The 19,138-nt window shown below is 44.8% G+C and overlaps 1 protein-coding gene across 7 annotated transcripts in view; it reads right to left on the bottom strand.

The window, feature by feature from the left end:
- The window catches only part of MEIS1 (Meis homeobox 1), a 188,053-nt gene that overhangs the window by 25,606 nt on the left and 143,309 nt on the right, over positions 1-19,138 (bottom strand). For 4 of the 7 annotated variants that reach the window (XM_061432819.1, XM_061432818.1, XM_061432823.1 and 1 more), the window contains one exon: positions 18,704-19,138. This exon is cut by the window's right edge and continues 1,085 nt beyond it. The exons of the other annotated variants lie outside the window; for them this stretch is intronic. The gene's annotated coding sequence lies outside the window, so the exon portion shown is untranslated. Of the gene's footprint in view, positions 1-18,703 lie in introns of those variants that run through there. 7 annotated transcript variants of the gene reach the window in all.

The following is a 19,138-nucleotide window of genomic DNA, read 5'->3' as shown; positions in this document are numbered from 1 at the left end:
GGTTCCCTTTGTATCCTATATCTGCCCCCTACTATAAGTTTAGAGGTACTGGCTTGTTCTGATTATAGAACAAAATGTAGAGAAAACATGTCTTTACAGAAATTGGAAGCTATCCAGTTTCATTTTTCCAAAAAAGAAAAAGCAGTACTCCAGATATGTATTTGAATCAACTTATTGGAGTTCAAACCAGAACTGCAAGGAGATCAAACCAGTCAATCCTAAAGGAAATCAGTCTTGAATATTCATTGGAAGGACTGATGCTGAAGCTGAAGCTCCAATACTTTGACCACCTGATGCAAAGAACTGACTCACTGGAAAAGACCCTGATGCTGGGAAAGATTGAAGGCAGGAGGTAAAGAGGACGACAGAGGATGAGATGGTTGGATGGCACCACATGACTGAGCTACTGAACTGAGCTGAGTGGAGTTGATGGCCCCATTTGCCCTGTTACCAGCTAGCCAACCACATGGCTACCTTTCTCTTTGTTTATATAACCAACAAAGGTGAAAATACTACCAGATAGAAAAGTATACAATCTAGTCAATGACAAAGGCAAAACATTTCCGTGGCACGTCTTTTGCAGGGCATGTGGGGAGAGCCTGCAATGTGACATGCTGGGTGAGGACATTTAGCCCCCTCCTTCTTACCTCAAGACACTGCTTAAAGACTACAGTCTCTGAGTCACTCTTCTAGAGAAAGGATATATTATGAAGTTGTGACTATATCTCACAGGTGCCTCAAGATATTATGGAATGTTGTAACTCCACCAGTTGTCAATTATGTAAACATAACACAATGTCATCAACGATGACGAAAGAATAATGCCATACATCACTGACAGCAAAACCTTCCACCTAACAGGTGACTTTATCTCTGGTGACACTGACATTCAGTTTCACTGTTTTCCTGCCCTCAGAATGAGACCTCTGACACTGCAGACTCTGTGTGGCAAAAAGTCCTTCACGCACACAAGGATGAGTTAACACACTCCTTCCTAAGATAAAACTACTCAAAATGCATAAGCCTTGCTGAAGAAAATCCCACAGCCATGCACAAAACCCTGCCCCTGGGTCTCCAATTCTATTTATGGTCTTGACACCGGCCAGTGAGCTTTGCATTTCTCATCAGCTCCCTCTCCCATTTTCCATTGTGATATTAACATTTAATCTTCTCAAGTCTTTCCCTTTCTGCTACCCTTAGGGTGACCAATCTTCCTGGTGTGTCCAGGACTAAGAGGGTTCCCTGGGGCCAGGAGTGGGACTTTCAATGCAAAAACCTGGTTACCCTCCTAATCCCTCACTCATCAAGTGACTACTCCATATCTCAAAACAGAAAATTAATGTTACCAGCTGTGAACTGCCCCAAGTTTTTCCTCCACCACCCTCTACATATACATGGGCATGTATCTGTGGCCTTCCCTTGCCTTCAGTCTTAGGAGCTGGCATATCCTACTGCTGATTCAGAGCCCAATCTCCAACCCTGCTGACAGATGTCCCCAATATTTAACACCTCTCTGCTCCAATTTCAACATTCCCTCCTCTTTCCCCTCATTATGCAAATACGCCCAAGCTTTCCCCATCTTCAAAATCACATATCCTTCCCACATCATGTTCCCCTTTATTGACAGCCCTACACCTAGCCTTTCCTTCATGATAAACTTCTTGAAAGAGATCCAGAATGATTTTATCTACTTTAATGGCTCCTCCTAAATTTTTATCTCCAGCCCACACCTGTTTACGAAAATGCTATGTCTTCATCTTCCTAATGAACATCTTATCTTGATAACCCACCAGTTTCTTAAACTCCAAATGTCTAAAACCAGGCTATCATTCTTCTTTCCAACATGCCCCCTCTTCTAAAGTTACTGCCACAGCAAATGGAACCACAATCTGCCCAACTTTCTAAACCAGAAAACCATTCCCTTGCTTTCAACTTCTCTTTATCCTCCACCTGCATATCCATATTAGCCTCCTATCTCCTAAATATCTTATCTTATCCATCACTCTTAGTCCTGGACTTCACTGTTATCACAACAGCCTCCTTGATGGTTTCTTAGCTCCCTAGTTCTAGCTCCATCTCCTTCAGGCTATCATCATGAGCTTGAAATCTGTGAGGTCACAGATCAAATTATTCTTACTATGTAAGAGTAGAGAAAATCTTTGTTTTAGCCCTCTGAACACCAAACTGGCGACAGGGATGTCTCCTTGAGATTAGTGAACAATTTCTAATTTGTTCATGAAAATGACACTGGCTTCGTGGCTAATTTGAACAGCAGTATAAATTAAGGGAGTCAAGAAGATTGCCTGTGTTTCTTTGTAGGAATGCTACATGCCAGTGGGCTCCAGTACACCTGTATGGAGACCTATGTCTCTCTTTTTGCAGCGTTAGTCCCTATAATCTGTTTTACCCTGGCCTCAGGGGGTTAATGGTTGCTAACATGTTGAGCTGCTACAGAAGCCACTGGTCATTTCACACCATTCAGTTCAGTTAGTTGCTCAGCCGTGTCCAACTCTTTGTGACCCCCTGAACTATAGCATGCCAGGCTTCCCTGTCCATCACCAATTCCCAGAGCTTACTCAAACTCATGTCTATTGAGTCAGTGATGCCATCCAACCATCTCATCCTCTCTTGTCCCTTTCTCCTCCTGCCTTCAATCTTTTCCAGCATCAGGGTCTTTTCCAAGGAGTCAGTTCTTTGAATCAGGTAGCCAAGGTATTGGAGTTTCAGCTTCAGCATCAGTCCTTCCAGTGAATATTCAAGACTGATTTCCATGAGGATGGACTGGTTGGATCTCCTTGCAGTCCAAGGGATTCTCAAGAGTTTTCTCCAACACCACAGTTCAAAAGCATCAATTCTTCGGCACTCAGCTTTCTTTATAGTCCAACTCTAACATCCAAACATGACTACTGGAAAAACCAGAGCTTTAACTAGACGGACCTTTGTTGGCAAAGTAATGTCTCTGCTTTTTCTTATGCTGTCTAGGTTGGTCATAGCTTTTCTTCAAGGAGCAAGTTTCTTTTAATTTTCATGGCTGCAGTCACCACCTGCAGTGATTTTGGAGCCCCCAAAATAAGGTCTCTCACTGTTTCCATTGTTTTCCCATCTATTTGCCATGAAGTGATGGGACTGGATGTCATGATCTTCATTTTTTGATTGTTTGAGTTTTAAGCCAGCTTTTTCACTCTCCTCTTTCACTTTCATCAAGAGGTTTTTTAGTTCTTCTTTGCTTTCTGCCATAAGGGTGGTGTCATCTGCATATCTGAGGTTATTGATATTTGTCCCGGCAATCTTGATTCCAGTTTGTGCTTCATCCAGCCAAGCATTTCACATGATGTACTCTGCATTTAAGTTAAATAAGCAGGGTGACAATATACAGCCTTGACATACTCTCTTGCCAATTTGAAACCAGTCTGTTATTCCATGCCCAGTTCTAACTGTTGCTTCTTGACCTGCATACAGATTTCTCAGGAGGCAGGTAAGTTGGCCTCCTTTACACCATTAGCCATTAGATATAAGGTGATCTCCTTCACACCATTCAGTTCAGTTCAGTTGCTCAGTCGTGTCTGACTCTTTGCTACCCCATGAACCGCAGCACACCAGGCCTCCCTCTCCATCACCAACTCCAGAAACCCATCCAAACCCATGTCCATTGAGTTGGTGAGGCCATCCAACCATCTCATCTTCTGTCATCCCCTTCTCCTCCTGCCCTCAATCTTTCCCAGCATCAAGGTCTTTTCAAATGAGTCAGCTCTTCACATCAGGTGGCCAGAGTATTGGGATTTCAGCTTCAATATCAGTCCTTCCAATGAACACCCAGGACTGATCTCCTTTAGGATGGACTGGTTGGCTATTACAATTTTCAACTCATGTCCTATATCTCCTCCTGCTTCTCTGCTCCAGCCACACTGGCAAACTGGCCATTTTTAGGTAAGCCATGCATTCTCCCAACTCAGTGCCTTGACTGGAGTACCCTTCTACTCCTTTAACATTCTCAAACTAGTCCATTTAGAAATTAACAATGATCCTTTTCACTTAGAAAAAGAAAAGACCACTGAAGGGTCACATCTGCTAGAAGCTCTGTTGCTCCTGGTACTGTTCACAATCAAAGCTTCTCCTTGTCCTGCTCTATACTCCAGGAGGGCCATCTGATGTTTCCTGGGTTCTGCAACAGCTGGTTCCCTGCTGGTTTTAACTGAAAGGAGGTCCTGGTGATGGATGAGAGAGTAAAAGGCAAGATTCCAGACTACTTTTCCTTTTCTTGTCTTCTCCATAGCTCCAGCTCCACTAGACAGGTTGCCTGGGTTCCATCTTCTACCAGGTGACTGATCCCTGCTTCCTCTGTCCCTTTGGTCTAACTGGAGAAACAGTCTCCTGAGATTGCTCAGCTCTGGTTGCCTTCAAAGCCTCTTTTGTCCCCTGTGTAATCAACTCACTAAAGGAAATTCATTCTCTTGTATATAACACTCAGAGTGGCTACTGTTTTCCTGGTTGAACTTGGATATAAAAACACTTCCTGATCTCTATTCCTCTTGTCACGAGCTCACCACAAATGCCCTCAGGGGCTCTACTTCCTCCAGGTAACTGGTTCAACTTTTGTGTCCCCACAGTTCCTGTGTATACTGGGATGGGTCGGGATTGTGGTTTCCTTACCAGCTCCAACACTGGCTGAGCTCTTGAGATCAGAGACAATGTCCTGTTAATCGCAGAACCCTCTGTGTCCTGCTCACGGCTTAGGGGACATGAGGTGCTCAAGATTTCAAAACACACACATGCACATGCATGCATTCATGGGGCTTCTTCAGTCTTAAAAATGATTCCATGTATTATGGTAGAAACATGTGAAAATTTAAAGTAACACCCAGAATAGAATAACACACAATTTAAGAGAAAATTAGTAAAAATATGGTTTTTCTTTTCATGCTGTGGATTTTTTTCATGAAAGGGAAAAGCATGCTAGCAGCTGGCCTCCCCTCTTCTCTTTGGAGTAAGGATACTGTTTTTCAGTCGACTGGATCATAGTCCCGTCATGGGTGGAAAAGTCACCTTTTATTTCACTGAAGCAACTTAATCAATAGATGTATTAATTACTCTAGCAACTGCTTTGAAACAATAAGCCCTATCTGGTGACCAGGCTGGGAAAATCAAAGGAAAGCATCTCAAGATTCTAAGAGACGGTCTCAACTTTGAGAATAGAGGAATATTCCCTTAGGAGTCAGGACCCCTCTGGAAAAAGTCTGGGGTTTTTTGAAAGAGGAACTTATTATAGTCAATATAATTTAAAGCAATTCCCTACTACATTTTACAGTGCAAAGTGATTTACAAAGCAGAAACAAATTAATATCATCTACAGATTGGGCAAAAGATCCATTTAAGATAAATAACATGATGTTCTAGACAGAGTCAGGAGTGCCGGGTCACTGATAAGTCAGGATACTAATCAGAGTGCCCGTAAGTTCGGTTACTGATTGAGTGCCACCTCGACCACACGCCATCACCACTAGAGGAGACTTTTTGACTTGGGCACAGGGCTTCCTGGTGGCTCAGTGGTAAAGAATCTGCCTGCCAATACAGGAGATGCAGGTTTGATTCCTGGGTCAGAAAGATCCCCTGGAGAAGGAAATGGCAACCCACTCCAATATTCTTGCCTAGGAAATCCCATGGACAGAGGAGCCTGCCAGTCTACACTCCATGGGGTCACAAAAGAGTTGGTCACTACTTAGGGATTAAACAATAGGTATAGTGTAACAATATGTCTCTATCTGGACTATATTATCATGGACATCTTGAACTCAGTGTACCATAAACTTCTTAAGCATTAAAGTCATTGCAGCACCCTTAACATGTCAATATTTTTACTTCAAGGAAACCAAAAAACAGATTTCTAATCGTCTCCTTAAGATTGTGGAGGATGTGCAGAAGGAATAATTTGTTCCTATCATAAAATTTGCCTAGAGTTGACCTCCTGCTCTCATGGCTGCGGCTGTCTTGGCAAGGTGTGGCCCATGTGTTGTGTGACATACTTCAGGTGCCAGCTGCAACAAAGTTACCGTTTTCTTTCTGTAATGAAGTCAGTTGAAACAGTGAAGTGCCCTAAAGTGAATCCAAGTGTGCCTGGAGTCCATAAGGTCACTCATGACGTGGTGTTAGACAGTTGAGGTTGCATTACTACTAACTAGAGTACTTTCGTTTTTGTTTTTAATAATGCAATGCTAGTCTATTAGAATAAAGAAAATGCATTACAGCAAATATTGAATCAGACATTGTGACACAACAACAGGTCTCAACTGCCACAGTTTACACAGACTTCACAGAACAACACCAACCCTGAAACACACAGAACATTTTGTATATAATTTCCAGTAAACTCCAGACTTTTACTTTAGAGGAATTTTACTTGAAACAAATGGATATGTCATATATATATATATATATATATATTTGCTAGGCTGAGAGTCCACCCCTTCTAATGATTGTTATAGCTCACTCCCACTTTTTGTAGTGAACGGAGTGGATATTGATAGAGCTCACGATTTAATTTTTTTGCAAACAACTTCCAGAAAATTTATTTTACTTCATGTGAGATTTTGTACTCATTTATTTGGATTATCGCATTTATTTCTTGTTATTCTTTGTAGACATTTTCTTCTAAAGTGAAGATCCTATTAGTTTTGAAATTCTTTATGTGACAGTGAAAAAGACTTTTTCTAAAAATGAAAACCAAGTTGATGCCACCTTGATGGAAAAAATATATCAAATTGTAAATTTTTACACACATAAATAATATGTCAGTTAAAGTACCATATGTTTTGTTGAAATTTTTAAAATAATTCATTTCCTTTTGAAGTTTTACTTTTTCTTTTAATAAATATTGTTTCATTTAGGACAAAACTAATTTTTAAATGACAAACATGAGTTGAAATATACGGGAAAAAAGTCTATATTTACTATATTTGAAAAGATTTTTAAAGTTTTCATTTTAAACTTTCTATGTGGACTTGTAAAAGGACATAACATATATTTTCCTGACACATTTAGATGAATCGAGCTGAGTGACTTTTAAAATTAACTTTAAAAACCTAACTTGGTAGTTACAGATGTCTTAATCTTTGGAAGTCATTACACGTTCATTTTCCTTTCAGCATTAATTACACATAATGTCCTCCACCAATCACATACTCTGGAAGAAAACTATACTTATTTACATTTTCCAATGCTTTTAAAAATAAAATAGCTTTCATTGTTAACAATAAGGGCACATTTTCAATTATTAAAATCTTGTTATTTTTGAAGACTTGTCTCTGGCTATTCTGACTAGAAAATTCTATAGTAAATAAAACTGTTACATAAATTCCCCAAATAATAGCTTAATTACTTATAAACTCTGGAAACAATTAGTTTATCATCCTTTGAAGTGAGTAAGGCAACTTGCCAGGCTGAGAGCAAAATGCTTGTCACTTTTTCATGTAATGAGCTTAGTTTCTTTTTGTTATTTCAGATTCCTTGGAAAAGGAAACTCAGTGGAACACACTTTAATGTTCAGAAGATTAAAAGTTGAATCATTCACTTCATAAATGGCCTCTGCAATAACACTTAATAAAGTACCAAAAGAAATATTGAAGGCTCTGAAGATTATAATTTATGTGCTTATGGAAATCATTGAAACAGATATGCTGGTTCAAAGATAAAGTTGTGCTTGAATGACACCGAGATTGCAAAAGATTGAAGAGGGCTGTCCTCGTTCTCAGCCTCATATCATCCCTCCAACAAACCACCAAATTACTACTACAGCCTCTTCACTCCCCTCTCTGTCGCTCTCCCTCTCCGCTCGATTTCTGCTTCCTCTCCTTACCTGCCCCATCCTTTCTACTTCCCGCCGCCCCTAGGTCTCTATCTCCTCTCCCCCACCTCCATCCACACACCCCTCTCTCCCTCACTCCACCCGCCCACCCCTCCCCTTTCCCCTGCGACTCTCTTTTTCATCATCGCTGTCAGGTGTTGTCATCCAGACCAAACATTCCGAAGGAAGTTCTGAATACAAGTGGGTATTGTGAGACTGAAACATTCTATGTCTGAAATTACCTCTCCGCCCAACCCCAAAAATGAGTAAGAAAGGGAAAAAAGTATCGGAAGAGCATACTGACTTCATCCTGGCAGGCTCGGATCCGCTTGAGTTGTCACCGAGCACAGGTGGGAGTTGAGAAGCTTTCGGAGGCCGCCTTGTTCAAGGCCAACCGGGTGACTGTTATTGCAACCATTGCCTCAGATGGAGCCAACACCTGAGACCTCACTCTCCCTTCTGCCCTTGGCGGTCAAGGAGTAAGGTCCTCTGTAATTTCATCACCTGACTCTAGGAGTTTACGCGGCTCACCGAAAGAAACTGAGGGCCAAGGAAGACGGATAGGTCCCAAGAGCCAGGAGGCTCCCCTTGGGACCTGTCCAGCCGGCGACGGCCCGTACCGGATCGAGAACAGCAAACTTTTTGCACTATTTTGCATCTTTGAAGATAATGTTAACATACTTCCGATGCCGCCCCCCTCCTGGAAGTCAACTGCAACTCGCCCTTCCCTTTGTCGGCGGGAATCCGACTTTAAGCGATTCCGGCTAGTCAACCTACTTTGGGGACGCATTTTGCATTTTTCATTGCCCCTCGTCACTCCCCAGACCTATATGTCAAGAAATAGGGAGTTGAGACATGACACATTAATGTTTTGATCAGGGGACGCTCTGCTCCCCCGGAAAGGGAGGCAGACTGGGTGGAGCGGGCAGCTGAGAAGGAGAGGGAAGGCATTACTCCGCAGCTCCTGCGGAAATTCGTATTCCGTGTATGTTCCTCTCGCACCTGAAATAAATCCTGCAGGCCTACCCACACAGACTGCACAGCACTTATTTATTTGCATGTCATGCTTATAATATGGTAGAAAGCAAGACAAATCTTCGAGGAGTGGAGATGAGGCTCACCTTTCAGACTCGCTCTCTTAAATAAAAAAGAATTGTCCGGCTGGGCGCCTAAGAATTTATCTTGAGTTTGTGGTCATTATCTCTATTATACAGACCTGGCAATAAATAAATCGGGTAGTTACTATCCAACAATAAAACTGTAGTGTATGGGACACCTTACTATTACTTTCTTAATAATCTGCCGTTTCTTTCACTTTAAATCTTCCCAGTCTTGTCTTCTCGCTTGTCTACAAGGATCTATCTTCACCCTTTGAGGTACCAGACCTCTCGGGTTCATTTTTATATTTTGTGAACACAATAAGTTTTCCTGTCTAGACTTTCTGTTTTTCCTCTTATTTTTAGGCTACCTAATCTGCTTCAAGACAAAGGGTCGGCCAGGATCAAATGTCTTTCCCCCACCCGTGTCTCTATTTTAACCGCCTGGTGAGTCGACTTTAATGAAGATCGCCCCCGTCGCAGCAGCCACCCAAGCGGTCTCTAGGAGAAAGGGCGCAAAACAGAGCCCGGGGGACCGACCCGGGGAAGGCGTTCTACGACCTGTCCGTGGGCACGCCCTTGGGTGCGCACGGAGTCCAAAGGCCCATCTGGAGAGACTGCTTGGGCCATTTCTCCCTCTCATGGCCCCCATCCCGCTTCCTGCCAGTGTGCCTGCCCACGCAGAGCTTTCCGAGGTGGGGGTCGCATCCCTCCGACTTCTCCCGGCTCGCTCTCCGCCCAGGCACGGCACACCACACGCGGACAAGAGCGCGAGCAGCCTGGGCCGGTCGGAGAAGTCTGTCCTCACTCCTCTGCCGGCTCCTCTGCGTCCGCAGGCATAAAAACCCATCAACGGGGCTCCGCATAGGGGCGCGGACGCGGAGGTGGGCTGGAGGTGCGGGCGCTCCTTTCAGGTGCCTAGACGTGCGGCTGGCTGGAGAGGATGTATGCACTCCCACCCGGCCTGGGCTCCAGCGCAGGGGCCTCGCCTCCTCCGCCAGGGCGAGGTGCGCGTCTTCCACCCAAACCGGGATCCCTAGCCCGGCCCGAGGCGCAATCTGTTCCGAGCCAGAGCCTTCCAGAGCCCCCAGGAGGATGCGCCCACCCTCCGGCCGGCCGGCGCCTTCCAACACCATCGCCACACTCACTTTCATGCCAGCGCGAAAAGTGACGCTTACGGGCAAAGCGGTCAGCAAATGACCGCCTTATCCGCGGAGCGGGGGGAATCGGGGGAGGGGGTGTGGGGAGAGCTGGGGGTAGAAAGGGGCAAAGGGGCAGTGGTAAGCCAGGGAAAAAAAACAAACAGTCCTGCTTCGCTTCCCCTTTTGTCTTTATACAGCTTGTCTCAAGAAATCAACTTAAGTACCGTAAGCCCCCACCAGGCTTGTTTTTGTTTGTTTGTGTGACTTAGATCACAGATAGAACTAGAGACTGAATCTCTGTGTGTGAAAGAGAAAAAAAATTTAAAAAGCCGCGGCTGGGCTACTGATGGTGAAGGGACGATGAACTTCTCACCTTTCTCTAACTCACAAACACACGTCCTTAAAAAAAAAATCCACGCCGCCGTGGGTGTGTGTTTCACTGTTAATTGCGTTTTGCTGGGATGATTTTTTACGACTGGAAAACAAGCGGCTGGGAAAATATTCACGTTAGGGACAGAAAACATTTTTTATTTATATCTTTGACATTTAAAAGAGCAGAATTAATTTGTCCTGTCTACATTAGCATTGAGAGAAAGTTTCAGAAATCTACCCAGGGGGAAGAGGAGGGGGAGAAAAAAAAAAGAAAAAAGAAAGCGAATAAAAGGAAAAAGAAAAGCTAGGCTTGGTTTCTCTTATTTCAGATCTGTAATCAATCATTGAAATAGGAGGCAGCAAAATTGTAAAGATTCGATAGATTAAAATGCAAATGAAAGGTAGAAAAAGAAACATTAACATGGCGATCAAAGATTTAATAACCGTAAATCAAGTTTTTTTTTCTGTTGCAGCTGCAGTTTGTGTGTGTGTTTATGTTTTAATCATGTTCGTTCCATAAATAAATAATATCTGAAACGAGACTAATTTTTCATTATTTTAACCGTGGGCTATAACACTAAATATTAAAAATAGAAAATGTACAGAATGCCAGATCCCCAGCCAAATAAGAGAAAGACTTGTGTTGATTGGTTAAAATCAAGGGGTTTCATTTGTGTGTTTTGAAAATCAGAGTATTATGCTAAAAAAAGTGCTATCTCAACTGACGAAGCCCAAAGTTTTATTTTCCCTCTAATATTTTATGTTAACGACAAGACACCATTTATAGTAAATATATGCGTGGCTGCATATCCATTTCAGTTTGAGCATTTTCAAAGAACAGAAGTGCCAGAATATTTAAATAATACAAAACATATATTATTTCAAAGTGATTTGACAGAATTCCTGGGAAATAACACTTGTGCAAAGAATATGCCTTTTAGAGAAATATTACATGGTGGTTCAACACAATTAAAACTTTTTTTTACCTTTATTATTAAAGTTATTTTTTCAAGGGGAGTATTTTTGCCCTTTGTTTTGCTATCATACGATTTAAGGTTTTATGTCAAGGTGTCAAATTACCAGGACACACTATTTTATTTAACTAGTCCTCACTTTCTTTTATGGTGAAGACTTTTCATCTGGATCTTTTTATTTAAAATAGATGTATATTGTTAAGAAATTATTTCTAGAACTTTAAAAATAAACAACTGGTCTTCATCTTTTTTTTTTTGGTAGTCATTAACATGGGAGAAGTCATCTTCAGAGGATTGGAAACTTTTCTTTTTGGTAAAATCTTGCAATGTTTAAAATAAGCTCTGCTTAATTTTGTCTTTGAAGGATTCACTTATCCTAATGTTTGAGATGATTAATTAAAACTGTCTCCATTTTTCCTCTTTCCACAAATTAAAATGATAGCCAAACTTGGAATACTTGTTTCCTTTCTAAAACCTTTCAGCTAAATGTGAGTTAAGTTGATGTCCACTCCCTCCATCCCAGTTACACAAGCACCGTTTTCACTGTGACAGTCCAATAATGCATTTAGTTTAAAATTACACTTGGACCTTTCCTCCTTTGTATTTTTTCATTTACTTCAGTGCAACAAGATGACTTGATTTTCTTGGGATTACATGAACTCCATTCAGTGTTACTGGGACATTTCTGCTCAACTAAATACTTGCCTTAATAGACAAATGAACTTCTTTTTATTTGCTGGAGTTTGTAGACGGTTTAAGACACAGAGAGTGCAACTGATTTAGTTATTGTTGTTGTGAGAATCGAACAGGCACAAAAGTCATTTATCTAAAACGAAGAGATATGACTCTGTAAAAGGGAGAAGCAAGGGCAGAATCATGGGGAATTATTTCAGTTTATAGCTCTTATTAATTAAACCGGATGTGGTTTTATTCTTTAGTACCGACCTTGCTAAATTCGCCCAGATACCTCTCCCTCTTAGCCCATTTTTTCATTCTTTACATAACTTGCGTCCCTTGTTGATGGGGGGTTGCTTTTGCTACATTATATCAGTAAAATTGCGGTGTAAAATTGCGTGCATCTTCAGACGGTCGCATCCCCGCACCCCTCCCGGAAAAAAAAAGAAAAGAGAAAGAAAAAAATGCTTCTCCCATTCAGTTTTAGCATCTTGTTTCGTTGAAATGCGAGACAGGTACTTGATTTAGCATTTAAGCAAAAGGTTACACAAACCGCGTTTTAAAAAGTGTTGGGATGTCCGACAGGGTCAGCCCCAGATCAGATCATTTTTTGAATGCAGACCTAAAGATAATGAGTACTTGTTGTATTAAAGGGGACAAACAGTACTTTGGCTTCCTCTGACCCCAGAATGCACGGCTCGGTTTCATTGATCATCCTCCTTTATGAGATAATGCAATTACAAACATCAATAAGGGGCTGCAAGGGGAATCATTATGCGGTGACAGTGATAAATGACGGTGCAGAAATAGCATGCTTTTTCCCCCCTAACAATCCAGGAGCCCAGGGGCTCCGGGGGCTGAACACAGTCGCCAAGGAAACAGATGACATCCCAAACGGCACCAAAGGAAAAAAAATGAACAGTCTTTCTTTGCCTTTCACTCTTTTCCGTCTTCCAAAGAGTTAGTTTTGGCTCAAGCAGCAGCTGCCACACAGGCATTTCGTTATTTCAGACATTAAAGACTGCAGCGGGAGGTGGGAGTCTCCTCCTCTTCCATCCCCACCCCCACTAGATAACACACAAAGCTCGCTGTTCACGGTTTAGGACTACCTGAAAACGCACGTCTTGAAAATCAGATGGGGATGGTGGTGGTGAGGGAAACGGGGTTCACACCGCCTTTGCGTTGTGTTTTCCCCGCTTCCACGATTGTCGGATGGAAACTGAGTCTGCAGAAAAAGCTGGCGCCTCGTGGGTCTGCCAGTAAGGACGGGGGCGCGTGGCTCGCCTCCATCTCCCTGCGGTGCCAGACGCTGCTCAATGCCAAGGCGGGGGGGTGGAATTGGGGGGTGGGTGGGAATGGGGAGCAGGCGGCTGCTAGGGGTGTTTGCCGCTTCGCTGGCTTTCTTTGAGATGGAATTATCAATGGGCGCAGGGATCTCCCCTAGATCGAGGAATCCGGTTGTTTAAAGCCCCAGGGTGCCCTCAGCAAGTGGCTTCAATAGGGCTTCGCTGAACGATCCCCATCCTCGCGTGTCCTGGGCTGGTGGCTGAAGTAGGCGGGCGCGAAAAAGTGATGGGTTACCCGGACTGCGTGCTGGACCTGCGTGCCTCGGGACACTAGGAAGGGAAGGGGAATTTGCCACTTTGCGGGGGAAGGAGGAGGAAGAGAGAGCAGAAATGCAAAGCGGGGTGGGGGGGCTCCCCAAGAAGAAAACAGAAAGGAGGAGGAAGAAAGCGAGCGAGAGCAACCCCACCCTTCGAAAAGGTCGCTATCCTTAAGAAAGCAGACACGGGGTCCCCTGACCCCTGCGGGAAACGCCCCAGCGTGGAACGCGCAACCCGGGCGCTGCCTGCCCTGCCACTCGTGGCCCCCGCCCTGAGGAGCCGGCTGCGCGGGTGCGCAAGCAGGTGACTTTATTCACTGTTTCCCCAATCGGCGAGGTCCCGGGACTCGTTTTCCGCCTGGAGATTAAGATCATTGCTCGCGTAATGAACTTAATGCTTTAGGGTAGAGGTGAGTGTGTCTGCGAGTGGGCAGGGGTAGGAATTACCGACCCGATCGATGGGAGACTAGCTTAAAACTAAATCCCTTTTCTCCAGGGCTTCAGCGCCTAGGTTTCCCAGCGGTGGGCTGAGCGCGCTGGGCAGGTTAGAAGGCAGGGCGTGGAGGAGCGACCCCAGGGCTCGGGCCGCCAGAACTGAAACCCTAAAATGCCCATCTCCCCATCGAGACCCCCGGGACACCCGTTTTACACCCGTTTTTACGGCAAAGGCTCTTAAAAGCTCCAATGTTGGCGAACTGATTGCTCAATATGTTGTTTTTCCTTTACAGCTCTGCCTTGGGAGAGAATGCGACGGACTCGTTGTCAGGAAGATTGGACCAAAAGCAGATAGTCTCCCCAACCCCTCCCCCCGCTCCTCCCCGCCATCAGCGACTCCCTCAAGGGGCGATTTCCCACACTCTACACCGCCCTGTCCTGGGCCTTGGGATTCCCAACCTCGTGTAGACTCTGCACCTGGCTACCTAAGTGCCACGGGATGCCCCACAGTCAAGTGGGTGAGGGGTGGTCAGGGAGAGGGGAGTGAAACGGGGCGACATGCCGGGCCACACAAGGCACCCCACGACCCAGTTCCACGCCACTCCACCCGGCGTCCAAGCGCCTACCAGGGAGCTCCGCATCGTCAGGTTTTTACTGTCTATACATCCGAGGGCCTGCTGGGATCCGAAAGGCTGGGGAAAGTCTGCAAAGGCTTTAAAGTGATCCCGAGGAGCTCCTACCTAAGGCGTTGAGTGCTGCCCATGGCTCCCCCACTGCGCCTGGCGGGTGCTGCCCTGGTCCCAAGTGCCCCCAGGCCCCAAGCTCTCGCAGTCCCTCCCGCTCCCAGAGTCGCGGCAGGACTGACCCAAGAGTCCACCAAGAAGCCTCTAGCCCACCGAGTCGAGCTGTTCGGAGGGAACGGGGCCCGGAGTCCCCCAGGAGGTGCCTCTCCACAACCTTCTGCGCTGACACAGGGTCGCCTCGTCTCCAGAGACGAAGTCTGCAGCCCCCTTAGACTTGACTTTTCAGTTGGGTTGGGGAGGGGATAGGAGGCTAGTGGAGGTGCCGGAACCGCCCCCTTTCTCCCACACACCCCACCCCCACCCCGCCCCCGGGTGCTCTGGGCTCTACGCAGAGACCTGTCCGCCCTGCACCTGCCGGGGGCCAGGACTCAGGGTTAGAACTCCGTGGCAGCCGCGTTCCGGCCCGGATCCCCTCAACTGCCGCCGCGGCCCGAAGGATCGGCACGCGGAGGCCGGCCCAGCCCCAGCCCCAGGCCCCAGGCATCTCCCTCCTGCCCTGCAGCAGACTCGGGGGGCGCTGCACTCGGCAATGAAGCCTGAGCGCAAAGTCTGCGCGCCGCGTGGGAGACGCGGGCGGGAGGGTGCGCGTGGCGCTGGTGTTTTTTCTTTTCAGAACCTTTCGACATCACTACAAAGTTTCTTAGTAGGCACCTGGGCCCCGGGGTCGGAGCCTCCCACCGCCGCTGCTTCCTCTCCCTCCTCCCAGCCCCCTCGAGCCGAACGAGACGGAGCCTCCGGCCGCCGAACTTCACCCCTCACTGCGGGGACCCCGGCGCCCCGAGCCCTCCCCACCCCGTCCCCAGGCTCCGCGGTGGTGCTTCTCCCCGGGGCGAAGCTCGCCGGCCGGGCGCACTGGAAGGAGACACCCGCTGCCTCCCGAGGAACTCCTAATACCATCCATACAGCTTTAATGCGTTTATAATTCGATAAGTGATTTCAATTTGAAATTGTTAGTAACTAATTTTATGGGTAATTTTTCCACATCAAATATTTAAGCATCAGATTAAGGGAGCCAGTTCCGACACAGGATAATAAGGGGGTTCCCCCCCACCCCCCGCGGCCCCCCGCCTCCCTCAGATTCCTACCGAGTAGTTTTCCAAATCCCCAAAAGATGGCAGTCGAAGCCGACGTTCTTCTTTTCCTGCGGCCCTGCGAAGGGAGGGGCAGAAAGAGGGAAGAGGGAAGGAGCGAGAGAAAGGGGGAGTGAGGGAGAGAGAGGCAAAGGGAGAAGGAAAGAGACAAGAGAAAGGAGAGGGAGAAACTAGACGTTGTACGGAGTTTTCAAAAGTCATTCTTTCACACATGTCTAATATAGGCAAAAAGCAGTGGTGAATTTCCTGGAAATGTCCTGGCAGAAAAGAAAGCCAAAAAACGTGCCTTGTGGGCTCAGAGCAGAGGATGTGAGAAACTCAGCACATTCAGGCTAACCCCTCCATTCAGAACAGAAGCAGGATAGGGAAGCCTGGCTTTTCGGCATTTCTTTGTATTTAACATTATATACATACTGTACAACTCAGAGGCTGTTTCCTCTACAGGACTCTGCCAGTTACCTAATGGGGGTGTGAGGAAAGGTGATGGGTGGGGGGCGGATTGCTGTGGGCGGAGGGGAGGCTGGGGCCAGAAGCGGATGAATTGCAGACCAGTTGCCAAAACTTTTTTTTTTTTTTTCCCTGCTGCTGCTGCTGCGGCTGCCTTTGCTGCTGCCTTTGCTTTGAATGTGGGTAACTAGGAAACGGCAAGCCGTCTGAGAAGACGGAATTTCCAACGTGTAAAATGTTCTTAACGGAACCATTGAGCGAGTGCAATAAGGCGTGAGGGGGAACTAATCTTCCCATTTAAATGTTTGTGGCAATTTTATCTAAATGAATTTTAATGCTAAACGAGGGTAATTCCCCATTTGTAGCGCGTTTACTTCTCTTTCCTGTGCTTCTAAAGCAGTCGAACATCATGCAATGAACAATAACAATAAAAATACTGTCAAGGCATATTATTCATTTCGAATGTGTTATAATTACAGCTGATTAAATATGATAGGAGAATTTTAATTTTTTCGGAAAAATATTTAAATCATACTAAAAAGTAGTCTCATTCAACCGGCGCGCCCCCTCCCCAAATAAAAATAAAAAGCAGGTACAATTGCGTGCCCTTGTTTAGAAGAGGGCGTTTTGTTTTTGCCTTTTAAGAAACATCAAAAACGCTCTCAGCACCTCTATTATTTCCCTCTTTCGGTTAAGTGTCCTCAATAACCTCCGAGCTGGCTCTGAAATTTACAAGAGGAAAAGCTAAAATAGCATTAAGGGAGAGGTGGGGGTGTCCAGGCAGGGGGAAAAAGGACCCGCCAGAGAGCAAGGCTCTCACAAAACAGGCACGCAGAGAGGGGAACGCAGGCAAAGAACACAGTTTGTTTTATTTTTTTTCTAATTCACTGAACACTAATGATCTTGAGTCTTCATAGCCTCCATATTCCCTAATTCTTCTTCACTTGGACTCCTCTCCTTCTCCCAGGGCCTGCCCCCACCGCCCCCCCCCCCTTCCTCCTCTCCCCTTTCTTTCCCTCCCCCACCCGGCAAGAGCTTCCTCTAGAATAAAGACTGAAAATAACCAACTCACCCAGGCATGTACTGGAGAGGAGGGGCAAATGGCTGGTTAGTTTATAAAGTTTATTATTAATTTTGAAAGTAAATAAATGGTTGTTAACGGCTAGTAACCACCTATCAAGAGAGAATTATTTCACGAATATGGACTATTTATGTAGACGAAGAACTGCCACTGGGTCCGAATGGGAAACTGAAACAATCCCCTAGATGGGGTGGGGGCGGGGTAGGGCGGAGGGCGCTGCGTGCGAGGCTGCAGAAGGTCGAGCCTCGCTCTCTTTCTCCGGATCCACGTGTTTAGGAACCAGGCCCCATAAACAAAAGGTGAGAGAGTGCACGGCCGCTCCAGCAGGTGAGTCAGTCAATCACACGCCACCTAGTAAACCCAACCCACAGCTGGTTTCTCTTTTCAAATAGAAAATAGAATTGTTCAGGGCGGGTTTATAGGGTGACACGGGCCTGAATGTCAGGCTTGAGTTTAAGGCACTCTCCTTCGACCCATCCTTTGTTTACAAAGCAATCACTACTAAAAGCCTGATTTTTTAAAAACGAATTTGCCTTAATTAAAATATTTGTATATTTTCCTTAGCTTTGGGAAGCACTTTTTATAGCTGCAATTTTATTTCAATAAAATTATAAGCTATTCCAGCTTAAACATGTTATTTTGTACCATTTAGCTGGCTGCCATGCCGAAATTCTGTACAGCTGTTCTGGAAAATTGGTTAATAACCAGTTTGATCCAATGAGAACATAGAGCATATTTATAAAAATTAGATTTTTGAAGTCTGGTCTCTTCATCCATGTAGTTAATTTCCTAATAAACATATACTGCTCATCCTAGGTAACATCCTTAGTGAAAGACGTGGCTCAGTCCTTTAGGTTTGCCATCATGTGCAAGAATAATTTCACTGATATTAGATGAGTAATTCTGTTGGCTGTAATCTGAGTCTACAGTTAGTTTAGTGCCCTTAGGCCTTAAATTTGCTGATATTAGGAGTTCATTAAGTCAGCTTAAAGAAATCAGTGACTATTATTAAATAACTTACTTTGTGGTTCAAATTTTCAAATGCATATATATCTTAGGGAGCTAAAATTAATTTCTGTATTTACTGCATTCATCATGAAAAATTTGGGGGGCAGTAAACAAATTTTTCAAGCAGTGGAGTCAGCATGACAAAAATAATCTTGTTTTTATTTTAGATTCAGATTTCATTACTGCACTCAAACGACTACAACTGGGCTTGGCGTTATTATACAATCCAAACTGTTTCCGTCAGAAACGCTAAGACTCAGTGTGCAATGATTGTTATTAATAATTAGCTCCTTGGTTTCTTGATAGAAAAAGGCTATCAACAAGCATTTGTTTATCCACAACAAAAAGTATAATTAGCTTATCCCACTTAGTAAATCTTGTATGCATGCCAACTCATACCAAACTGCTACTTTTACAAAAAAAAAAAAAATTGCAATAATACAGTTCATTTTTCCAGTCCTTTTTGCACAAAATTTATTTACAATGTCTACATAAATGCTCCAAGGTGGGACTATGGAAAAATACACACATGACCGATGCTTTGCTCAGAAATAAAGTCAACATATTAAAAAT

Source organism: Bos javanicus, chromosome 11 (assembly GCF_032452875.1).
Source record: "Bos javanicus breed banteng chromosome 11, ARS-OSU_banteng_1.0, whole genome shotgun sequence".
Lineage (NCBI taxonomy): Eukaryota > Metazoa > Chordata > Mammalia > Artiodactyla > Bovidae > Bos > Bos javanicus.
The sequence above is the reverse complement of the archived record's forward strand: the minus strand, read 5'-3'. Positions and strand labels throughout refer to the sequence as shown.